This window comes from Hyla sarda, unplaced genomic scaffold (genome assembly GCF_029499605.1).
Source record: "Hyla sarda isolate aHylSar1 unplaced genomic scaffold, aHylSar1.hap1 scaffold_2348, whole genome shotgun sequence".
In the NCBI taxonomy this organism is placed as follows: Eukaryota; Metazoa; Chordata; class Amphibia; order Anura; family Hylidae; genus Hyla; species Hyla sarda.
This window is the reverse complement of record NW_026609030.1, coordinates 1-22847: the sequence shown is the minus strand read 5'-3', so window position 1 is coordinate 22847 and position 22847 is coordinate 1. Positions and strand designations below refer to the sequence as shown.

General features: G+C 46.3%; 8 non-coding genes and 1 pseudogene across 8 annotated transcripts; all 9 read left to right on the top strand.

Moving 5' to 3' along the window:
- The first annotated feature begins 318 nt into the window (after window positions 1–318).
- LOC130322494 (U2 spliceosomal RNA) lies at window positions 319–509 on the top strand. The gene has a single exon (XR_008867995.1). It is a non-coding gene; the product is annotated as a U2 spliceosomal RNA (small nuclear RNA).
- A 2111-nt stretch (window positions 510–2620) lies between these two features.
- On the top strand, window positions 2621–2811 carry LOC130322512 (U2 spliceosomal RNA). Its single transcript, XR_008868010.1, has one exon. It is a non-coding gene; the product is annotated as a U2 spliceosomal RNA (small nuclear RNA).
- Window positions 2812–4909: 2098 nt separating this feature from the next.
- Window positions 4910–5100, top strand: LOC130322506 (U2 spliceosomal RNA). The gene has a single exon (XR_008868006.1). It is a non-coding gene; the product is annotated as a U2 spliceosomal RNA (small nuclear RNA).
- A 2080-nt stretch (window positions 5101–7180) lies between these two features.
- On the top strand, window positions 7181–7371 carry LOC130322511 (U2 spliceosomal RNA). Its single transcript, XR_008868009.1, has one exon. It is a non-coding gene; the product is annotated as a U2 spliceosomal RNA (small nuclear RNA).
- Window positions 7372–9483: 2112 nt separating this feature from the next.
- Window positions 9484–9674, top strand: LOC130322510 (U2 spliceosomal RNA). The gene has a single exon (XR_008868008.1). It is a non-coding gene; the product is annotated as a U2 spliceosomal RNA (small nuclear RNA).
- Window positions 9675–11758: 2084 nt separating this feature from the next.
- Window positions 11759–11949, top strand: LOC130322505 (U2 spliceosomal RNA). The gene has a single exon (XR_008868005.1). It is a non-coding gene; the product is annotated as a U2 spliceosomal RNA (small nuclear RNA).
- Window positions 11950–14053: 2104 nt separating this feature from the next.
- LOC130322493 (U2 spliceosomal RNA) lies at window positions 14054–14244 on the top strand. Its single transcript, XR_008867994.1, has one exon. It is a non-coding gene; the product is annotated as a U2 spliceosomal RNA (small nuclear RNA).
- A 2081-nt stretch (window positions 14245–16325) lies between these two features.
- On the top strand, window positions 16326–16543 carry LOC130322509 (U2 spliceosomal RNA; annotated as a pseudogene).
- A 5389-nt stretch (window positions 16544–21932) lies between these two features.
- On the top strand, window positions 21933–22118 carry LOC130322508 (U2 spliceosomal RNA). Its single transcript, XR_008868007.1, has one exon. It is a non-coding gene; the product is annotated as a U2 spliceosomal RNA (small nuclear RNA).
- Window positions 22119–22847: the final 729 nt, after the last annotated feature.

The following is a 22847-nucleotide window of genomic DNA, read 5'->3' as shown; positions in this document are numbered from 1 at the left end:
CAAAGGTAGGTGTGTGCTTGTGTGTGTGTTTCCTATGCAGATCCTAAGCCCAGTGTCACATGCAAGTAGGAGGAGTAAGAAGGGTTCCTGGCAAATCCGGGTTATGGATTGCATTTAAAAAGGCCCCGTGGGAGTGCAATGGGCCCCTGTCTTGCTGCTTAGCAATAATGGTATGGGTTTAGGTTCTGCTGTGTGTACTGGTGGTTGACTGCCCCCCAGCCCAGAGTGTGCATGGAAAATTGTCTGGCAGCCTCCCTGACAGCAAGCAGTGATAGTGCCCATGAAGGGGACCTTGTTGGGCCCGCCCCTTTCACGGTTATCGCTTCTCGGCCTTTTGGCTAAGATCAAGTGTAGTATCTGTTCTTATCAGTTTAATATCTGATACGTCCCCTATCTGGGGACCATATATTAAATGGATTTTTGAGAACGGGGGCCGATTTCGAAGCTTGCTTCCGTCGCCCTATGCATTGACCCGATATGGCAGTATCTTCGGGTACAGTGCACCACCCCCTTACAGGGTTAAAAAGAAAGATTCCTACTTTCATTGCTACCTGCTTGCTGGCTAGCCAGCTAGCCAGCCCTGTGGGCCTTGCTGCTGCTGCAGCCAAAAAACAAAAGGTGGTGCTGCTGCTGCTTCTGCTGCTTCTGCTTCTGCTTGTGTCTGGCCCCTGTTGGAGCGTCCAGGCACAGGACTTCTGCTGCTGCTGACTAAATGGCCTCCTTAATTGGATCATTTGAGTAGCCAGCACACCTGTGCAGGTAGGGCATGACATGATAGGCAGCTGCCTTGATAGCGGGTGGGTGCTGAATGTTCCTAATTGACAAAATAAGATTAATGCTTATGAAGAAATATAAAATCTCATCCCTTCCCCAATATCGCGCCACACCCCTACCCCTTAATTCCCTGGTTGAACGTGATGGACATATGTCTTTTTTCGACCGTACTAACTATGTAACTATGTAACATAACATGGGGGGGGGGGGGGGGGGGGGGGTCTCCTGGCTGTTCACACAGGTGTGTCATTGCTGTACATTGACCATGCATTGCTTCTGTGGTATTGCAAAGGCAAAGACAAATGCTTCCAGCCATCCATTGCACTAATGGATTGGTCATCAGCTGGCTGTCTATGTCCCGCATCAATATAGACCAAAGTACAGAGGGTTAGGCTATGCTATTGTGCACCTACCTGATGCATCAGAAGGTGCGAGGCCCTTGCTAAATTCTGTGCACAGACTTTGAGATCTATGCTTTAGACTGTATCTAAACCTGCTCCAACATGGACTGACATTCTGGCCTACTTTCAGCCGATGCGACTTGTCTGTCGCTGAACAGTCGCTTTTTATGTATTCAGCACCTATGTATAATGTTGTAAAAATGCTCTAGAAGCTAAAGTCGCAGAAATGTCACACATATTTGGCCTGCAACTTTCTGTGCGACAAATTCAGACAGGAAAAATCAGTATAAATCCTTAGAAAATTATCCCCCAGTGTCTCCATCTGCTGGCGGTATTGAATAAGCATTGCTGCACTGATGGGGTATGCATTAGACGAAAAAAAAGAAGAAAAAGAAGAATAATACGCCCAGAAAAGAGGCGAAAAGGAGAAAAACGTAAAAAAACGTGAAAAAAAAGTAAGAGGAAGAGAAGGGAAAAAAAGGTGGAAATGGGTTTAAAAGTGATTTCGGCGGAGAATATATATATATATATATATATATATATATATATATATATATATATATATATATATATGCGCACACACACACATAGATATAAACGTATTCTCCGTTGAGATATTGCAGCCGCTGCTGTGTCCAGGCCCAGGAGCCTTAGCACTGTGCTGTGATGTCACTCAATACCACTGACATCACTAGGTGTAAACAACATCTCTCCTTTGCTGTGTATGTGACTATGGAGCTGTTTGGTGATGTCGTCTATTACGGCCTTCATAGAAGCAACAGGAGATTGTTGCATCCATCTTGAACCCTCAGAACTACAGTGCTATGATGTCACTCACTTCCACAGGCCTTGCAGAGTGTAAACAACAACAACCCAGCTTTGTTGTGTATGTAACCAAAGGGATTTGTGATGTCACCTAGAACCTTCACAGCAGCGACAGCTTTATGAGGAGCATCAGCACTGCTCTGCCTGAGCAGAACCATCACCGCCATAGGTTGTCAAATAACCCGGATTTAACCCACACAGGTAAGTCCAATGGGGTGCAGGCATGTCCTCTATGCTTACAGCTTCCCGTGGGTGTTGGTTTGATACCGTTTGGGGACAGCCAAGGAGGCATCTGCAGGCAACAAAGGTAGGTGTGTGCTTGTGTGTGTGTTTCCTATGCAGATCCTAAGCCCAGTGTCACATGCAAGTAGGAGGAGTAAGAAGGGTTCCTGGCAAATCCGGGTTATGGATTGCATTTAAAAAGGCCCCGTGGGAGTGCAATGGGCCCCTGTCTTGCTGCTTAGCAATAATGGTATGGGTTTAGGTTCTGCTGTGTGTACTGGTGGTTGACTGCCCCCCAGCCCAGAGTGTGCATGGAAAATTGTCTGGCAGCCTCCCTGACAGCAAGCAGTGATAGTGCCCATGAAGGGGACCTTGTTGGGCCCGCCCCTTTCACGGTTATCGCTTCTCGGCCTTTTGGCTAAGATCAAGTGTAGTATCTGTTCTTATCAGTTTAATATCTGATACGTCCCCTATCTGGGGACCATATATTAAATGGATTTTTGAGAACGGGGGCCGATTTCGAAGCTTGCTTCCGTCGCCCTATGCATTGACCCGATATGGCAGTATCTTCGGGTACAGTGCACCACCCCCTTACAGGGTTAAAAAGAAAGATTCCTACTTTCATTGCTACCTGCTTGCTGGCTAGCCAGCTAGCCAGCCCTGTGGGCCTTGCTGCTGCTGCAGCTAAAAAACAAAAGGTGGTGCTGCTGCTGCTTCTGCTGCTTCTGCTTCTGCTTGTGTCTGGCCCCTGTTGGAGCGTCCAGGCACAGGACTTCTGCTGCCGCTGACTAAATGGCCTCCTTAATTGGATCATTTGAGTAGCCAGCACACCTGTGCAGGTAGGGCATGACATGATAGGCAGCTGCCTTGATAGCGGGTGGGTGCTGAATGTTCCTAATTGACAAAATAAGATTAATGCTTATGAAGAAATATAAAATCTCATCCCTTCCCCAATATCGCGCCACACCCCTACCCCTTAATTCCCTGGTTGAACGTGATGGACATATGTCTTTTTTCGACCGTACTAACTATGTAACTATGTAACATAACATGGGGGGGGGGGGGGGGGGGGGTCTCCTGGCTGTTCACACAGGTGTGTCATTGCTGTACATTGACCATGCATTGCTTCTGTGGTATTGCAAAGGCAAAGACAAATGCTTCCAGCCATCCATTGCACTAATGGATTGGTCATCAGCTGGCTGTCTATGTCCCGCATCAATATAGACCAAAGTACAGAGGGTTAGGCTATGCTATTGTGCACCTACCTGATGCATCAGAAGGTGCGAGGCCCTTGCTAAATTCTGTGCACAGACTTTGAGATCTATGCTTTAGACTGTATCTAAACCTGCTCCAACATGGACTGACATTCTGGCCTACTTTCAGCCGATGCGACTTGTCTGTCGCTGAACAGTCGCTTTTTATGTATTCAGCACCTATGTATAATGTTGTAAAAATGCTCTAGAAGCTAAAGTCGCAGAAATGTCACACATATTTGGCCTGCAACTTTCTGTGCGACAAATTCAGACAGGAAAAATCAGTATAAATCCTTAGAAAATTATCCCCCAGTGTCTCCATCTGCTGGCGGTATTGAATAAGCATTGCTGCACTGATGGGGTATGCATTAGACGAAAAAAAAGAAGAAAAAGAAGAATAATACGCCCAGAAAAGAGGCGAAAAGGAGAAAAACGTAAAAAAACGTGAAAAAAAAGTAAGAGGAAGAGAAGGGAAAAAAAGGTGGAAATGGGTTTAAAAGTGATTTCGGCGGAGAAATATATATATATATATATATATATATATATATATATATATATATATGCGCACACACACACATAGATATAAACGTATTCTCCGTTGAGATATTGCAGCCGCTGCTGTGTCCAGGCCCAGGAGCCTTAGCACTGTGCTGTGATGTCACTCAATACCACTGACATCACTAGGTGTAAACAACATCTCTCCTTTGCTGTGTATGTGACTATGGAGCTGTTTGGTGATGTCGTCTATTACGGCCTTCATAGAAGCAACAGGAGATTGTTGCATCCATCTTGAACCCTCAGAACTACAGTGCTATGATGTCACTCACTTCCACAGGCCTTGCAGAGTGTAAACAACAACAACCCAGCTTTGTTGTGTATGTAACCAAAGGGATTTGTGATGTCACCTAGAACCTTCACAGCAGCGACAGCTTTATGAGGAGCATCAGCACTGCTCTGCCTGAGCAGAACCATCACCGCCATAGGTTGTCAAATAACCCGGATTTAACCCACACAGGTAAGTCCAATGGGGTGCAGGCATGTCCTCTATGCTTACAGCTTCCCGTGGGTGTTGGTTTGATACCGTTTGGGGACAGCCAAGGAGGCATCTGCAGGCAACAAAGGTAGGTGTGTGCTTGTGTGTGTGTTTCCTATGCAGATCCTAAGCCCAGTGTCACATGCAAGTAGGAGGAGTAAGAAGGGTTCCTGGCAAATCCGGGTTATGGATTGCATTTAAAAAGGCCCCGTGGGAGTGCAATGGGCCCCTGTCTTGCTGCTTAGCAATAATGGTATGGGTTTAGGTTCTGCTGTGTGTACTGGTGGTTGACTGCCCCCCAGCCCAGAGTGTGCATGGAAAATTGTCTGGCAGCCTCCCTGACAGCAAGCAGTGATAGTGCCCATGAAGGGGACCTTGTTGGGCCCGCCCCTTTCACGGTTATCGCTTCTCGGCCTTTTGGCTAAGATCAAGTGTAGTATCTGTTCTTATCAGTTTAATATCTGATACGTCCCCTATCTGGGGACCATATATTAAATGGATTTTTGAGAACGGGGGCCGATTTCGAAGCTTGCTTCCGTCGCTCTATGCATTGACCCGATATGGCAGTATCTTCGGGTACAGTGCACCACCCCCTTACAGGGTTAAAAAGAAAGATTCCTACTTTCATTGCTACCTGCTTGCTGGCTAGCCAGCTAGCCAGCCCTGTGGGCCTTGCTGCTGCTGCAGCCAAAAAACAAAAGGTGGTGCTGCTTCTGCTGCTTCTGCTTCTGCTTGTGTCTGGCCCCTGTTGGAGCGTCCAGGCACAGGACTTCTGCTGCTGCTGACTAAATGGCCTCCTTAATTGGATCATTTGAGTAGCCAGCACACCTGTGCAGGTAGGGCATGACATGATAGGCAGCTGCCTTGATAGCGGGTGGGTGCTGAATGTTCCTAATTGACAAAATAAGATTAATGCTTATGAAGAAATATAAAATCTCATCCCTTCCCCAATATCGCGCCACACCCCTACCCCTTAATTCCCTGGTTGAACGTGATGGACATATGTCTTTTTTCGACCGTACTAACTATGTAACTATGTAACATAACATGGGGGGGGGGGGGGGTCTCCTGGCTGTTCACACAGGTGTGTCATTGCTGTACATTGACCATGCATTGCTTCTGTGGTATTGCAAAGGCAAAGACAAATGCTTCCAGCCATCCATTGCACTAATGGATTGGTCATCAGCTGGCTGTCTATGTCCCGCATCAATATAGACCAAAGTACAGAGGGTTAGGCTATGCTATTGTGCACCTACCTGATGCATCAGAAGGTGCGAGGCCCTTGCTAAATTCTGTGCACAGACTTTGAGATCTATGCTTTAGACTGTATCTAAACCTGCTCCAACATGGACTGACATTCTGGCCTACTTTCAGCCGATGCGACTTGTCTGTCGCTGAACAGTCGCTTTTTATGTATTCAGCACCTATGTATAATGTTGTAAAAATGCTCTAGAAGCTAAAGTCGCAGAAATGTCACACATATTTGGCCTGCAACTTTCTGTGCGACAAATTCAGACAGGAAAAATCAGTATAAATCCTTAGAAAATTATCCCCCAGTGTCTCCATCTGCTGGCGGTATTGAATAAGCATTGCTGCACTGATGGGGTATGCATTAGACGAAAAAAAAGAAGAAAAAGAAGAATAATACGCCCAGAAAAGAGGCGAAAAGGAGAAAAACGTAAAAAAACGTGAAAAAAAAGTAAGAGGAAGAGAAGGGAAAAAAAGGTGGAAATGGGTTTAAAAGTGATTTCGGCGGAGAAATATATATATATATATATATATATATATATATATATATATGCGCACACACACACATAGATATAAACGTATTCTCCGTTGAGATATTGCAGCCGCTGCTGTGTCCAGGCCCAGGAGCCTTAGCACTGTGCTGTGATGTCACTCAATACCACTGACATCACTAGGTGTAAACAACATCTCTCCTTTGCTGTGTATGTGACTATGGAGCTGTTTGGTGATGTCGTCTATTACGGCCTTCATAGAAGCAACAGGAGATTGTTGCATCCATCTTGAACCCTCAGAACTACAGTGCTATGATGTCACTCACTTCCACAGGCCTTGCAGAGTGTAAACAACAACAACCCAGCTTTGTTGTGTATGTAACCAAAGGGATTTGTGATGTCACCTAGAACCTTCACAGCAGCGACAGCTTTATGAGGAGCATCAGCACTGCTCTGCCTGAGCAGAACCATCACCGCCATAGGTTGTCAAATAACCCGGATTTAACCCACACAGGTAAGTCCAATGGGGTGCAGGCATGTCCTCTATGCTTACAGCTTCCCGTGGGTGTTGGTTTGATACCGTTTGGGGACAGCCAAGGAGGCATCTGCAGGCAACAAAGGTAGGTGTGTGCTTGTGTGTGTGTTTCCTATGCAGATCCTAAGCCCAGTGTCACATGCAAGTAGGAGGAGTAAGAAGGGTTCCTGGCAAATCCGGGTTATGGATTGCATTTAAAAAGGCCCCGTGGGAGTGCAATGGGCCCCTGTCTTGCTGCTTAGCAATAATGGTATGGGTTTAGGTTCTGCTGTGTGTACTGGTGGTTGACTGCCCCCCAGCCCAGAGTGTGCATGGAAAATTGTCTGGCAGCCTCCCTGACAGCAAGCAGTGATAGTGCCCATGAAGGGGACCTTGTTGGGCCCGCCCCTTTCACGGTTATCGCTTCTCGGCCTTTTGGCTAAGATCAAGTGTAGTATCTGTTCTTATCAGTTTAATATCTGATACGTCCCCTATCTGGGGACCATATATTAAATGGATTTTTGAGAACGGGGGCCGATTTCGAAGCTTGCTTCCGTCGCCCTATGCATTGACCCGATATGGCAGTATCTTCGGGTACAGTGCACCACCCCCTTACAGGGTTAAAAAGAAAGATTCCTACTTTCATTGCTACCTGCTTGCTGGCTAGCCAGCTAGCCAGCCCTGTGGGCCTTGCTGCTGCTGCAGCCAAAAAACAAAAGGTGGTGCTGCTGCTGCTTCTGCTGCTTCTGCTGCTTCTGCTTCTGCTTGTGTCTGGCCCCTGTTGGAGCGTCCAGGCACAGGACTTCTGCTGCTGCTGACTAAATGGCCTCCTTAATTGGATCATTTGAGTAGCCAGCACACCTGTGCAGGTAGGGCATGACATGATAGGCAGCTGCCTTGATAGCGGGTGGGTGCTGAATGTTCCTAATTGACAAAATAAGATTAATGCTTATGAAGAAATATAAAATCTCATCCCTTCCCCAATATCGCGCCACACCCCTACCCCTTAATTCCCTGGTTGAACGTGATGGACATATGTCTTTTTTCGACCGTACTAACTATGTAACTATGTAACATAACATGGGGGGGGGGGGGGGGGGGGTCTCCTGGCTGTTCACACAGGTGTGTCATTGCTGTACATTGACCATGCATTGCTTCTGTGGTATTGCAAAGGCAAAGACAAATGCTTCCAGCCATCCATTGCACTAATGGATTGGTCATCAGCTGGCTGTCTATGTCCCGCATCAATATAGACCAAAGTACAGAGGGTTAGGCTATGCTATTGTGCACCTACCTGATGCATCAGAAGGTGCGAGGCCCTTGCTAAATTCTGTGCACAGACTTTGAGATCTATGCTTTAGACTGTATCTAAACCTGCTCCAACATGGACTGACATTCTGGCCTACTTTCAGCCGATGCGACTTGTCTGTCGCTGAACAGTCGCTTTTTATGTATTCAGCACCTATGTATAATGTTGTAAAAATGCTCTAGAAGCTAAAGTCGCAGAAATGTCACACATATTTGGCCTGCAACTTTCTGTGCGACAAATTCAGACAGGAAAAATCAGTATAAATCCTTAGAAAATTATCCCCCAGTGTCTCCATCTGCTGGCGGTATTGAATAAGCATTGCTGCACTGATGGGGTATGCATTAGACGAAAAAAAAGAAGAAAAAGAAGAATAATACGCCCAGAAAAGAGGCGAAAAGGAGAAAAACGTAAAAAAACGTGAAAAAAAAGTAAGAGGAAGAGAAGGGAAAAAAAGGTGGAAATGGGTTTAAAAGTGATTTCGGCGGAGAAATATATATATATATATATATATATATATATATATATATATATATATATATATGCGCACACACACACATAGATATAAACGTATTCTCCGTTGAGATATTGCAGCCGCTGCTGTGTCCAGGCCCAGGAGCCTTAGCACTGTGCTGTGATGTCACTCAATACCACTGACATCACTAGGTGTAAACAACATCTCTCCTTTGCTGTGTATGTGACTATGGAGCTGTTTGGTGATGTCGTCTATTACGGCCTTCATAGAAGCAACAGGAGATTGTTGCATCCATCTTGAACCCTCAGAACTACAGTGCTATGATGTCACTCACTTCCACAGGCCTTGCAGAGTGTAAACAACAACAACCCAGCTTTGTTGTGTATGTAACCAAAGGGATTTGTGATGTCACCTAGAACCTTCACAGCAGCGACAGCTTTATGAGGAGCATCAGCACTGCTCTGCCTGAGCAGAACCATCACCGCCATAGGTTGTCAAATAACCCGGATTTAACCCACACAGGTAAGTCCAATGGGGTGCAGGCATGTCCTCTATGCTTACAGCTTCCCGTGGGTGTTGGTTTGATACCGTTTGGGGACAGCCAAGGAGGCATCTGCAGGCAACAAAGGTAGGTGTGTGCTTGTGTGTGTGTTTCCTATGCAGATCCTAAGCCCAGTGTCACATGCAAGTAGGAGGAGTAAGAAGGGTTCCTGGCAAATCCGGGTTATGGATTGCATTTAAAAAGGCCCCGTGGGAGTGCAATGGGCCCCTGTCTTGCTGCTTAGCAATAATGGTATGGGTTTAGGTTCTGCTGTGTGTACTGGTGGTTGACTGCCCCCCAGCCCAGAGTGTGCATGGAAAATTGTCTGGCAGCCTCCCTGACAGCAAGCAGTGATAGTGCCCATGAAGGGGACCTTGTTGGGCCCGCCCCTTTCACGGTTATCGCTTCTCGGCCTTTTGGCTAAGATCAAGTGTAGTATCTGTTCTTATCAGTTTAATATCTGATACGTCCCCTATCTGGGGACCATATATTAAATGGATTTTTGAGAACGGGGGCCGATTTCGAAGCTTGCTTCCGTCGCCCTATGCATTGACCCGATATGGCAGTATCTTCGGGTACAGTGCACCACCCCCTTACAGGGTTAAAAAGAAAGATTCCTACTTTCATTGCTACCTGCTTGCTGGCTAGCCAGCTAGCCAGCCCTGTGGGCCTTGCTGCTGCTGCAGCCAAAAAACAAAAGGTGGTGCTGCTTCTGCTGCTTCTGCTTGTGTCTGGCCCCTGTTGGAGCGTCCAGGCACAGGACTTCTGCTGCTGCTGACTAAATGGCCTCCTTAATTGGATCATTTGAGTAGCCAGCACACCTGTGCAGGTAGGGCATGACATGATAGGCAGCTGCCTTGATAGCGGGTGGGTGCTGAATGTTCCTAATTGACAAAATAAGATTAATGCTTATGAAGAAATATAAAATCTCATCCCTTCCCCAATATCGCGCCACACCCCTACCCCTTAATTCCCTGGTTGAACGTGATGGACATATGTCTTTTTTCGACCGTACTAACTATGTAACTATGTAACATAACATGGGGGGGGGGGGGGGGGTCTCCTGGCTGTTCACACAGGTGTGTCATTGCTGTACATTGACCATGCATTGCTTCTGTGGTATTGCAAAGGCAAAGACAAATGCTTCCAGCCATCCATTGCACTAATGGATTGGTCATCAGCTGGCTGTCTATGTCCCGCATCAATATAGACCAAAGTACAGAGGGTTAGGCTATGCTATTGTGCACCTACCTGATGCATCAGAAGGTGCGAGGCCCTTGCTAAATTCTGTGCACAGACTTTGAGATCTATGCTTTAGACTGTATCTAAACCTGCTCCAACATGGACTGACATTCTGGCCTACTTTCAGCCGATGCGACTTGTCTGTCGCTGAACAGTCGCTTTTTATGTATTCAGCACCTATGTATAATGTTGTAAAAATGCTCTAGAAGCTAAAGTCGCAGAAATGTCACACATATTTGGCCTGCAACTTTCTGTGCGACAAATTCAGACAGGAAAAATCAGTATAAATCCTTAGAAAATTATCCCCCAGTGTCTCCATCTGCTGGCGGTATTGAATAAGCATTGCTGCACTGATGGGGTATGCATTAGACGAAAAAAAAGAAGAAAAAGAAGAATAATACGCCCAGAAAAGAGGCGAAAAGGAGAAAAACGTAAAAAAACGTGAAAAAAAAGTAAGAGGAAGAGAAGGGAAAAAAAGGTGGAAATGGGTTTAAAAGTGATTTCGGCGGAGAAATATATATATATATATATATATATATATATATATATATATATATATATGCGCACACACACACATAGATATAAACGTATTCTCCGTTGAGATATTGCAGCCGCTGCTGTGTCCAGGCCCAGGAGCCTTAGCACTGTGCTGTGATGTCACTCAATACCACTGACATCACTAGGTGTAAACAACATCTCTCCTTTGCTGTGTATGTGACTATGGAGCTGTTTGGTGATGTCGTCTATTACGGCCTTCATAGAAGCAACAGGAGATTGTTGCATCCATCTTGAACCCTCAGAACTACAGTGCTATGATGTCACTCACTTCCACAGGCCTTGCAGAGTGTAAACAACAACAACCCAGCTTTGTTGTGTATGTAACCAAAGGGATTTGTGATGTCACCTAGAACCTTCACAGCAGCGACAGCTTTATGAGGAGCATCAGCACTGCTCTGCCTGAGCAGAACCATCACCGCCATAGGTTGTCAAATAACCCGGATTTAACCCACACAGGTAAGTCCAATGGGGTGCAGGCATGTCCTCTATGCTTACAGCTTCCCGTGGGTGTTGGTTTGATACCGTTTGGGGACAGCCAAGGAGGCATCTGCAGGCAACAAAGGTAGGTGTGTGCTTGTGTGTGTGTTTCCTATGCAGATCCTAAGCCCAGTGTCACATGCAAGTAGGAGGAGTAAGAAGGGTTCCTGGCAAATCCGGGTTATGGATTGCATTTAAAAAGGCCCCGTGGGAGTGCAATGGGCCCCTGTCTTGCTGCTTAGCAATAATGGTATGGGTTTAGGTTCTGCTGTGTGTACTGGTGGTTGACTGCCCCCCAGCCCAGAGTGTGCATGGAAAATTGTCTGGCAGCCTCCCTGACAGCAAGCAGTGATAGTGCCCATGAAGGGGACCTTGTTGGGCCCGCCCCTTTCACGGTTATCGCTTCTCGGCCTTTTGGCTAAGATCAAGTGTAGTATCTGTTCTTATCAGTTTAATATCTGATACGTCCCCTATCTGGGGACCATATATTAAATGGATTTTTGAGAACGGGGGCCGATTTCGAAGCTTGCTTCCGTCGCCCTATGCATTGACCCGATATGGCAGTATCTTCGGGTACAGTGCACCACCCCCTTACAGGGTTAAAAAGAAAGATTCCTACTTTCATTGCTACCTGCTTGCTGGCTAGCCAGCTAGCCAGCCCTGTGGGCCTTGCTGCTGCTGCAGCCAAAAAACAAAAGGTGGTGCTGCTGCTGCTTCTGCTGCTTCTGCTGCTTCTGCTTCTGCTTGTGTCTGGCCCCTGTTGGAGCGTCCAGGCACAGGACTTCTGCTGCTGCTGACTAAATGGCCTCCTTAATTGGATCATTTGAGTAGCCAGCACACCTGTGCAGGTAGGGCATGACATGATAGGCAGCTGCCTTGATAGCGGGTGGGTGCTGAATGTTCCTAATTGACAAAATAAGATTAATGCTTATGAAGAAATATAAAATCTCATCCCTTCCCCAATATCGCGCCACACCCCTACCCCTTAATTCCCTGGTTGAACGTGATGGACATATGTCTTTTTTCGACCGTACTAACTATGTAACTATGTAACATAACATGGGGGGGGGGGGGGGGGGTCTCCTGGCTGTTCACACAGGTGTGTCATTGCTGTACATTGACCATGCATTGCTTCTGTGGTATTGCAAAGGCAAAGACAAATGCTTCCAGCCATCCATTGCACTAATGGATTGGTCATCAGCTGGCTGTCTATGTCCCGCATCAATATAGACCAAAGTACAGAGGGTTAGGCTATGCTATTGTGCACCTACCTGATGCATCAGAAGGTGCGAGGCCCTTGCTAAATTCTGTGCACAGACTTTGAGATCTATGCTTTAGACTGTATCTAAACCTGCTCCAACATGGACTGACATTCTGGCCTACTTTCAGCCGATGCGACTTGTCTGTCGCTGAACAGTCGCTTTTTATGTATTCAGCACCTATGTATAATGTTGTAAAAATGCTCTAGAAGCTAAAGTCGCAGAAATGTCACACATATTTGGCCTGCAACTTTCTGTGCGACAAATTCAGACAGGAAAAATCAGTATAAATCCTTAGAAAATTATCCCCCAGTGTCTCCATCTGCTGGCGGTATTGAATAAGCATTGCTGCACTGATGGGGTATGCATTAGACGAAAAAAAAGAAGAAAAAGAAGAATAATACGCCCAGAAAAGAGGCGAAAAGGAGAAAAACGTAAAAAAACGTGAAAAAAAAGTAAGAGGAAGAGAAGGGAAAAAAAGGTGGAAATGGGTTTAAAAGTGATTTCGGCGGAGAAATATATATATATATATATATATATATATATATATATATATATATATGCGCACACACACACATAGATATAAACGTATTCTCCGTTGAGATATTGCAGCCGCTGCTGTGTCCAGGCCCAGGAGCCTTAGCACTGTGCTGTGATGTCACTCAATACCACTGACATCACTAGGTGTAAACAACATCTCTCCTTTGCTGTGTATGTGACTATGGAGCTGTTTGGTGATGTCGTCTATTACGGCCTTCATAGAAGCAACAGGAGATTGTTGCATCCATCTTGAACCCTCAGAACTACAGTGCTATGATGTCACTCACTTCCACAGGCCTTGCAGAGTGTAAACAACAACAACCCAGCTTTGTTGTGTATGTAACCAAAGGGATTTGTGATGTCACCTAGAACCTTCACAGCAGCGACAGCTTTATGAGGAGCATCAGCACTGCTCTGCCTGAGCAGAACCATCACCGCCATAGGTTGTCAAATAACCCGGATTTAACCCACACAGGTAAGTCCAATGGGGTGCAGGCATGTCCTCTATGCTTACAGCTTCCCGTGGGTGTTGGTTTGATACCGTTTGGGGACAGCCAAGGAGGCATCTGCAGGCAACAAAGGTAGGTGTGTGCTTGTGTGTGTGTTTCCTATGCAGATCCTAAGCCCAGTGTCACATGCAAGTAGGAGGAGTAAGAAGGGTTCCTGGCAAATCCGGGTTATGGATTGCATTTAAAAAGGCCCCGTGGGAGTGCAATGGGCCCCTGTCTTGCTGCTTAGCAATAATGGTATGGGTTTAGGTTCTGCTGTGTGTACTGGTGGTTGACTGCCCCCCAGCCCAGAGTGTGCATGGAAAATTGTCTGGCAGCCTCCCTGACAGCAAGCAGTGATAGTGCCCATGAAGGGGACCTTGTTGGGCCCGCCCCTTTCACGGTTATCGCTTCTCGGCCTTTTGGCTAAGATCAAGTGTAGTATCTGTTCTTATCAGTTTAATATCTGATACGTCCCCTATCTGGGGACCATATATTAAATGGATTTTTGAGAACGGGGGCCGATTTCGAAGCTTGCTTCCGTCGCCCTATGCATTGACCCGATATGGCAGTATCTTCGGGTACAGTGCACCACCCCCTTACAGGGTTAAAAAGAAAGATTCCTACTTTCATTGCTACCTGCTTGCTGGCTAGCCAGCTAGCCAGCCCTGTGGGCCTTGCTGCTGCTGCAGCCAAAAAACAAAAGGTGGTGCTGCTTCTGCTGCTTCTGCTTCTGCTTGTGTCTGGCCCCTGTTGGAGCGTCCAGGCACAGGACTTCTGCTGCTGCTGACTAAATGGCCTCCTTAATTGGATCATTTGAGTAGCCAGCACACCTGTGCAGGTAGGGCATGACACGATAGGCAGCTGCCTTGATAGCGGGTGGGTGCTGAATGTTCCTAATTGACAAAATAAGATTAATGCTTATGAAGAAATATAAAATCTCATCCCTTCCCCAATATCGCGCCACACCCCTACCCCTTAATTCCCTGGTTGAACGTGATGGACATATGTCTTTTTTCGACCGTACTAACTATGTAACTATGTAACATAACATGGGGGGGGGGGGGGGGTCTCCTGGCTGTTCACACAGGTGTGTCATTGCTGTACATTGACCATGCATTGCTTCTGTGGTATTGCAAAGGCAAAGACAAATGCTTCCAGCCATCCATTGCACTAATGGATTGGTCATCAGCTGGCTGTCTATGTCCCGCATCAATATAGACCAAAGTACAGAGGGTTAGGCTATGCTATTGTGCACCTACCTGATGCATCAGAAGGTGCGAGGCCCTTGCTAAATTCTGTGCACAGACTTTGAGATCTATGCTTTAGACTGTATCTAAACCTGCTCCAACATGGACTGACATTCTGGCCTACTTTCAGCCGATGCGACTTGTCTGTCGCTGAACAGTCGCTTTTTATGTATTCAGCACCTATGTATAATGTTGTAAAAATGCTCTAGAAGCTAAAGTCGCAGAAATGTCACACATATTTGGCCTGCAACTTTCTGTGCGACAAATTCAGACAGGAAAAATCAGTATAAATCCTTAGAAAATTATCCCCCAGTGTCTCCATCTGCTGGCGGTATTGAATAAGCATTGCTGCACTGATGGGGTATGCATTAGACGAAAAAAAAGAAGAAAAAGAAGAATAATACGCCCAGAAAAGAGGCGAAAAGGAGAAAAACGTAAAAAAACGTGAAAAAAAAGTAAGAGGAAGAGAAGGGAAAAAAAGGTGGAAATGGGTTTAAAAGTGATTTCGGCGGAGAAATATATATATATATATATATATATATATATATATATATATGCGCACACACACACATAGATATAAACGTATTCTCCGTTGAGATATTGCAGCCGCTGCTGTGTCCAGGCCCAGGAGCCTTAGCACTGTGCTGTGATGTCACTCAATACCACTGACATCACTAGGTGTAAACAACATCTCTCCTTTGCTGTGTATGTGACTATGGAGCTGTTTGGTGATGTCGTCTATTACGGCCTTCATAGAAGCAACAGGAGATTGTTGCATCCATCTTGAACCCTCAGAACTACAGTGCTATGATGTCACTCACTTCCACAGGCCTTGCAGAGTGTAAACAACAACAACCCAGCTTTGTTGTGTATGTAACCAAAGGGATTTGTGATGTCACCTAGAACCTTCACAGCAGCGACAGCTTTATGAGGAGCATCAGCACTGCTCTGCCTGAGCAGAACCATCACCGCCATAGGTTGTCAAATAACCCGGATTTAACCCACACAGGTAAGTCCAATGGGGTGCAGGCATGTCCTCTATGCTTACAGCTTCCCGTGGGTGTTGGTTTGATACCGTTTGGGGACAGCCAAGGAGGCATCTGCAGGCAACAAAGGTAGGTGTGTGCTTGTGTGTGTGTTTCCTATGCAGATCCTAAGCCCAGTGTCACATGCAAGTAGGAGGAGTAAGAAGGGTTCCTGGCAAATCCGGGTTATGGATTGCATTTAAAAAGGCCCCGTGGGAGTGTAATGGGCCCCTGTCTTGCTGCTTAGCAATAATGGTATGGGTTTAGGTTCTGCTGTGTGTACTGGTGGTTGACTGCCCCCCAGCCCAGAGTGTGCATGGAAAATTGTCTGGCAGCCTCCCTGACAGCAAGCAGTGATAGTGCCCATGAAGGGGACCTTGTTGGGCCCGCCCCTTTCACGGTTATCGCTTCTCGGCCTTTTGGCTAAGATCAAGTGTAGTATCTGCATTTGGTCTGGTCGGAAGGTGTCTGTGGTACCCCGCTTCTCGGCCTTGGGGGATTGTCTCTCCTTACGGAGGGACTTCACCCCCTTGCTGCTATTGGGGAGCGGGCTTAGTCCACAGACAACGGGTTGCGATCCCCCTGTCTCTGGGACCTTGTGTCTCAGAAGGCATTTTCGGTACGTTGAGCGTTACCTGTAGCTTCGGAAGCACCTAGGGTACCCCCGACCTCTGCCTTGGGTAAGGGTTACGCTTTTATAGCGGGATTCCGAGCCCCTGCTGCTATTGGGGAAGGGGCTTAGTCCCTGGGTGTGGAAGATGCCGTTCTCCTGGGCTTTCCCCTCTGGGGAAATGTCGATGCGAAATACCATCCGCATAGAGGTGTCGGAGAGCCATCGTCAGTTGAAGAACCTCCGCTTCATTGCGGAGGTGATTCTTCTTGACTACTTCCGCCTCAATAGGGAGGACATCCTGTGTCTAAATGACCAGGAAAGCCGTGGCCTGTATACCGTCACCTTCACGGCCACGGCGTGTTGCGATAACATCTATGCAACCTTGTCTGGTGCGGACCAGAGGGACGATCGACTCGACGGTCTTTCGTTCCAGTTCCTCTATGGTGAGGAACATATACCGTTGGTGGTGGCTATGCACAGCCCTCATGTGACCACGGAGGATATAGCCACTTTTCTTCGACGATACTGCGAAGAGGTGCGATTCGCAAACAAAATCTTGAACTCCGTGCGGTTCTGGAACGGCAAGAGGAAGTTCTGGGTCAAGCTCCGTAAGGATCCCGGTGGTATTGGGGGTCTTTGCCATCCGCCCCCAAATTTTGCCATCGGGAGAGTTCGGGGCTTCCTGTTCTATCCTCAAATGCCTATGTATTGCCGAAATTGCTTGAGGTTTGGCCACACCCAGGAGACCTGCGGCGCGGAGCGTGTGATTCGCTGCAATAGGTGTGGCCAAGAAGGTCACATAGCCTCAAGATGTAGCCATACGATAAGGTGCAACCTCTGCGGAGAGGAAAATCACGATTTTAATTCCTGTCCCCATAAAGCAAAAACTACGATGGGTGGGTCAAGGCTGGGCCCACCCAAAGAGGGGACAGGACAAAAGACGTCCTTTTTTAAGATGCCCAAACCCCAGATCGCAGGTACTGATGGGTCCAGGCCCAAGACCTCTGGTGCTCCATCGGGGGGCCCACCGGTGGTAGTGCTAGGGGGAGGCCATGGGGATTCCACGAAGCCCGGGCGGGTGATCGAGTTTACTGCCCGGGAAATTGAAAGACGTCGATCGACTTCCTACCTGGCTCAAGAGCCCGCCAAAACTTCTGAAGGGGGCTCACCTGTGGCGGGTGGCAGCCGACGGGCCTCGGTGGGGGCAGAGGTGGACCCAAAATTGCAGCATAAGCCAGGTACTGGCTTGGCCCAGGGTCGCCCTGCTCCGGACGAAGAGGCCCCGGTGAAAGCCCGCCGGAAGGGGAGCCAGGTGGCCAGGTCTGAGCCCGGTCCTGTTACTCCGCCTATACAGGACAGGGCCAAGAAGACAAGTGGCGCCAAACCAGGGTTTGCTGCCCCGCCAGCAGTGGACCCGGTGGGTAAAACTGGCCATCGTCGATCGATGGGGAAGTTGGAGCAACAGTCCTCAGCAACGCTTGCTGGGGAACAAGCGATGAAAACTTCCCAAGGTAGCGGCAAAGGTTCCGGAAAAGAGGCCTCACAGGCCCCTGTGCAGCAGTTCCAGTCGTCAAAAGATGAAAGCAGACGCAGATCCATCAGCCGGGGGCCAGAGATTACATCGAGTGAGAGCAACACAGAGGATATGGACAGCAGTGTGACATTTAAAAGACAAAGAGAAGAAGAAGAGGAAGACATTCAAAGGAAAGCGGCGTGCCGTAGTTCGGACGAGAGCGAGCTCAGGGTCGGGGCATCATCGATCTCAAGCTCCGACCCTCAGAACATCAAGGAGCTGATGACCCCGCAGGCGGGGGATGACGGTACGCAGCTTATTATTGACTTTGATTCTCCAAGCACGGACTCTCCATAAACTATGCCTATCCCTGTAAAAATTGCCTCACTCAATGTGAGGTCCTTAAAGAGCCCTGATCGCAGGGCTGCTTTATTTTCTTATCTAGAGACATGTGACTTTGACCTTTGCCTGCTACAAGAATGTGGAATCCCTAGTAAAATGGACTATAAAGACTTAAAAGAAGACTGGAAGCTGGGCCCATCCATATGGTCCGGTGCAAATGACTGTCGTTCTGTGGGTGTTGGGCTGCTCTGCCGAGGCCAGTCCTTTTCTATTCATACAGTAACTGAGATTGTGCCTGGCAGAGCTCTTTTAATTCATCTATATTTTAATGGACTTTTAATTCGTGTTTTAAATGTGTATGCCCCTCCTGATAAACAGGAGCGGGCAGAACTATTTGAAATTTTACCACTGTTTTGTGTTGGGTCTTCCCCCCTGCTGGCGGGAGGTGATTTTAACTGCATACGTGATGGGGAACACCGGCAGGGTGGGGATATTAATCGTAAAGACCGCACTTCTTACCTGCTTAAAAATTTTATTGATGATTTTAATTTGAAAGATTGCTGGAAGGATCTCTTGCCGGAGGACCCGGGCGCCACATGGTCCAATGGAAGAGTGAGCTCCAGAATCGATTTTATTTTTTCCTCTAGAGCTTTTAAACCCCTGAAATGCACGCTCGAGCAGAATATCTTCTCTGATCATAAGCTCCTCTTGGTGGGCCTGGAGCTAGAGGGGGAGCAAAAAGCAAAAAGGGGCCTCTGGAGATTAAACACCACACTCCTAGAGGACCCTGAGATAAAAGAGGAGTTTGTGCGGACCTACCAATGCTGGCAATCACAAAGAAAACCCCACGAGCCTATGCTGCACTGGTGGGAGGGCACCAAATCTAAAATCAGATTTTTTTTTATCAAAGCAGGTAAGAAGAAGGCAAAAATGGAAAAACAGTGGTTTTATGTTCTTAACATGCGTTTAAATGTACTTTTTAAATTGAAAGAAGCTGGTATGGATGTAGAAAATGATATTTTAAACCTTAAAACTGAAATAAAACATGCCATAGAAAAGAAAGGGAAACAAATCATTTTTAACTCACATGTGCAGCACCTGGAGGAGGGCGAGAAATGTTCCCGTTTCTTTTTTAAAAAAGTGATGAATAGGAGGGATATCATCCAAAACCTTGAGGGTGAATCCACTCCAAAAGGCATGTTAGATGCAGTTTTTAACTTCTACCAGCTTCTTTTTAATAAGAAAGATCTTAATCCATCCTTTTTAGAACATGTTCTTAATTCCCTTGATTTTAAGCTAGATGTTTTAGACCAGGAGGTTTTATCCCGTGATCTTAACTTAGATGAACTTTTATTTGTTTTTAAAAGTTTTTCTAGTGGGAAGGCCCCTGGGGAAGATGGTTTACCCATCGAATTTTATTTAGCTTTTTGGGATATTTTAAAGGATGATATGGTTTTATTGTATAAAGAAACTTTTATTGTTAATGAACTTCCCCCTTCCTGGAGGAGGGGGATTGTATCATTACTTTTTAAAAAGGGTGAAAAGGATATGCTAAAAAATTGGCGCCCCATCACACTTTTAAATGTCGATTATAAAGTTTTAGCCAAGTTATTAGCTGTCCGTTTTAAACCTTTTATTCATAAATTAATTCACCCAAATCAGGTTTGTGGGGTACCTGGAAGGTCTATAGCTGAATCCCTAAATATTTTAAGAGATGTTTTATGGTATTTTAAGGATAGAAATCAAACTGTAGCAATTTTATCCTTAGACTTTGAAAAAGCCTTTGATAGGGTCTCCCATGAATACCTGTTTTTAGTTCTTAAAAAGATGGCAGTGCCTGAAACGATTTTAAGCCGAATCATGCTTTTATACCGATCCTGTTTTAGTCAAGTCTCTGTTAATGGCTTTTTAACCAGCGGTGTTCCTCTTTTATCAGGTGTCAAACAGGGCTGCCCCCTGTCCCCACTCCTTTTTATTTGCGCAATCGAACCACTGATGGCCCTCCTCAGAAAAGACCGGGTAGTAAGAGGCGTACCGATACCTGGTGGAGGAGGGACCCATCTAAAGGTGTTGGGGTACATGGATGATGTCACCATACTGTGCCCGGACTCTCCATCCATGAGGGGGGCATTGAGGAACACCAGCTATTTCTGCGAGGTCTCTGGTTTTAAGCTAAACACAGATAAATGTGACTGTTTTTATATTGGCTCCTGGGATTCATCCATCACCCCAGGAGTTACAATGCAACAGGATCAAATTAAAGTTTTAGGTATTGTTTTTAACCAGGTCAATGATGGGAGCCCTAACTGGGATTCAGCTATAGCTAAGATGGAGAAGAAGATTTTAATGTGGAATCTTAGAAACCTTACCATGGAGGGGAAGATTTTAATAATAAAGATGGTTTTACTCCCTATTATGCTATACATTGCCATGGTATTTCCTCCATCTATTTTATACATTAAAAAAGTAACTAGAATTGTTTTTACTTTTTTATGGGGTTCAAAAATGGAGAAATTAAAGCGTGATTTTATGTACAAAAGTAAAGATAATGGCGGGAAAGATGTTCCTAACCTTTTTACTTTCTTTTACATAAAGTATTTCTGTTTCTGTTTTAAAATTATTAAATCCGATGGCATTTTTAGCTGCTTTTTAAGGTACGCTGCGGGCATGGTTTTTAAAAGATGGTTGCGCATCCCTCTGAACGCTCCGGTGCTTCTGTGTCCCCCAAAACATTATGTGGTGTTGGAAAAGACAGTCAGGCTCCTAGGTCTCCAAGATTTGGAGCCTGACATACTGGGGGACCAGAGAAAGGTATCAAAGGTCCTCAGGCGGAGTGAGGTTACCCTGGCAGTGTCCAATTTCACACAGGCAAGATCCAAAAAGGTATGGCGGAACGTGTACGGGAAGTTTCTGGCGAATGTACACAGGGATCTTGCCTGGGCAATCGTCCACCAGTGCCTCCCTACTCGTGAGTTCCAGCACAGGCGAGGACTGGTGGCGAGAGCCAAGTGCCCGAGAGATGGCTGCGGAGTGGACGAAACGGTGCTGCACATATTTTGGAACTGCCCTTTTGCACGGGAGCTTTGGAGGAAGGTAGGCCCACTTTTGAAGTGGGCCTGCGGCCTAAAAGATTTTAATCACGAATGTGTCTTTTACGGTCTTTTTAACTGCCCCAATTTTAAACAGCAGATGATCTGCTGGATGATTATTAATTGTTTTAAAAATGCCATCTGGAAAGTTAGGAACATCTTACTTTTTAAACATGATTTTATTGATGTTAAAAACTGTATAAAGCTGGCCCTGAGTGAGATGTACATCTATTACCTAAGAGACAAGAAACAGTTGGGGGCCAGCGAGGCAGCATCCATGTGGTGTCTGCCTCTATGGAACGAAATAACAATATAATCAGTTTTTATGACATTTGTATAATGTTTTATCCTGCCATTTTTATTTTTTCTCCTTTTATTACTGGTTTTATTATTTGTATTTTAAAACTTTTGTGAACCTTTTATTATTTTGCATTTTAAATTTTGTATGGTTTCTTATTTATTCAATAAAATTTTGTTGAAACCTTATCTGTTCTTATCAGTTTAATATCTGATACGTCCCCTATCTGGGGACCATATATTAAATGGATTTTTGAGAACGGGGGCCGATTTCGAAGCTTGCTTCCGTCGCCCTATGCATTGACCCGATATGGCAGTATCTTCGGGTACAGTGCACCACCCCCTTACAGGGTTAAAAAGAAAGATTCCTACTTTCATTGCTACCTGCTTGCTGGCTAGCCAGCTAGCCAGCCCTGTGGGCCTTGCTGCTGCTGCAGCCAAAAAACAAAAGGTGGTGCTGCTGCTGCTTCTGCTGCTTCTGCTTCTGCTTGTGTCTGGCCCCTGTTGGAGCGTCCAGGCACAGGACTTCTGCTGCTGCTGACTAAATGGCCTCCTTAATTGGATCATTTGAGTAGCCAGCACACCTGTGCAGGTAGGGCATGACATGATAGGCAGCTGCCTTGATAGCGGGTGGGTGCTGAATGTTCCTAATTGACAAAATAAGATTAATGCTTATGAAGAAATATAAAATCTCATCCCTTCCCCAATATCGCGCCACACCCCTACCCCTTAATTCCCTGGTTGAACGTGATGGACATATGTCTTTTTTCGACCGTACTAACTATGTAACTATGTAACATAACATGGGGGGGGGGTCTCCTGGCTGTTCACACAGGTGTGTCATTGCTGTACATTGACCATGCATTGCTTCTGTGGTATTGCAAAGGCAAAGACAAATGCTTCCAGCCATCCATTGCACTAATGGATTGGTCATCAGCTGGCTGTCTATGTCCCGCATCAATATAGACCAAAGTACAGAGGGTTAGGCTATGCTATTGTGCACCTACCTGATGCATCAGAAGGTGCGAGGCCCTTGCTAAATTCTGTGCACAGACTTTGAGATCTATGCTT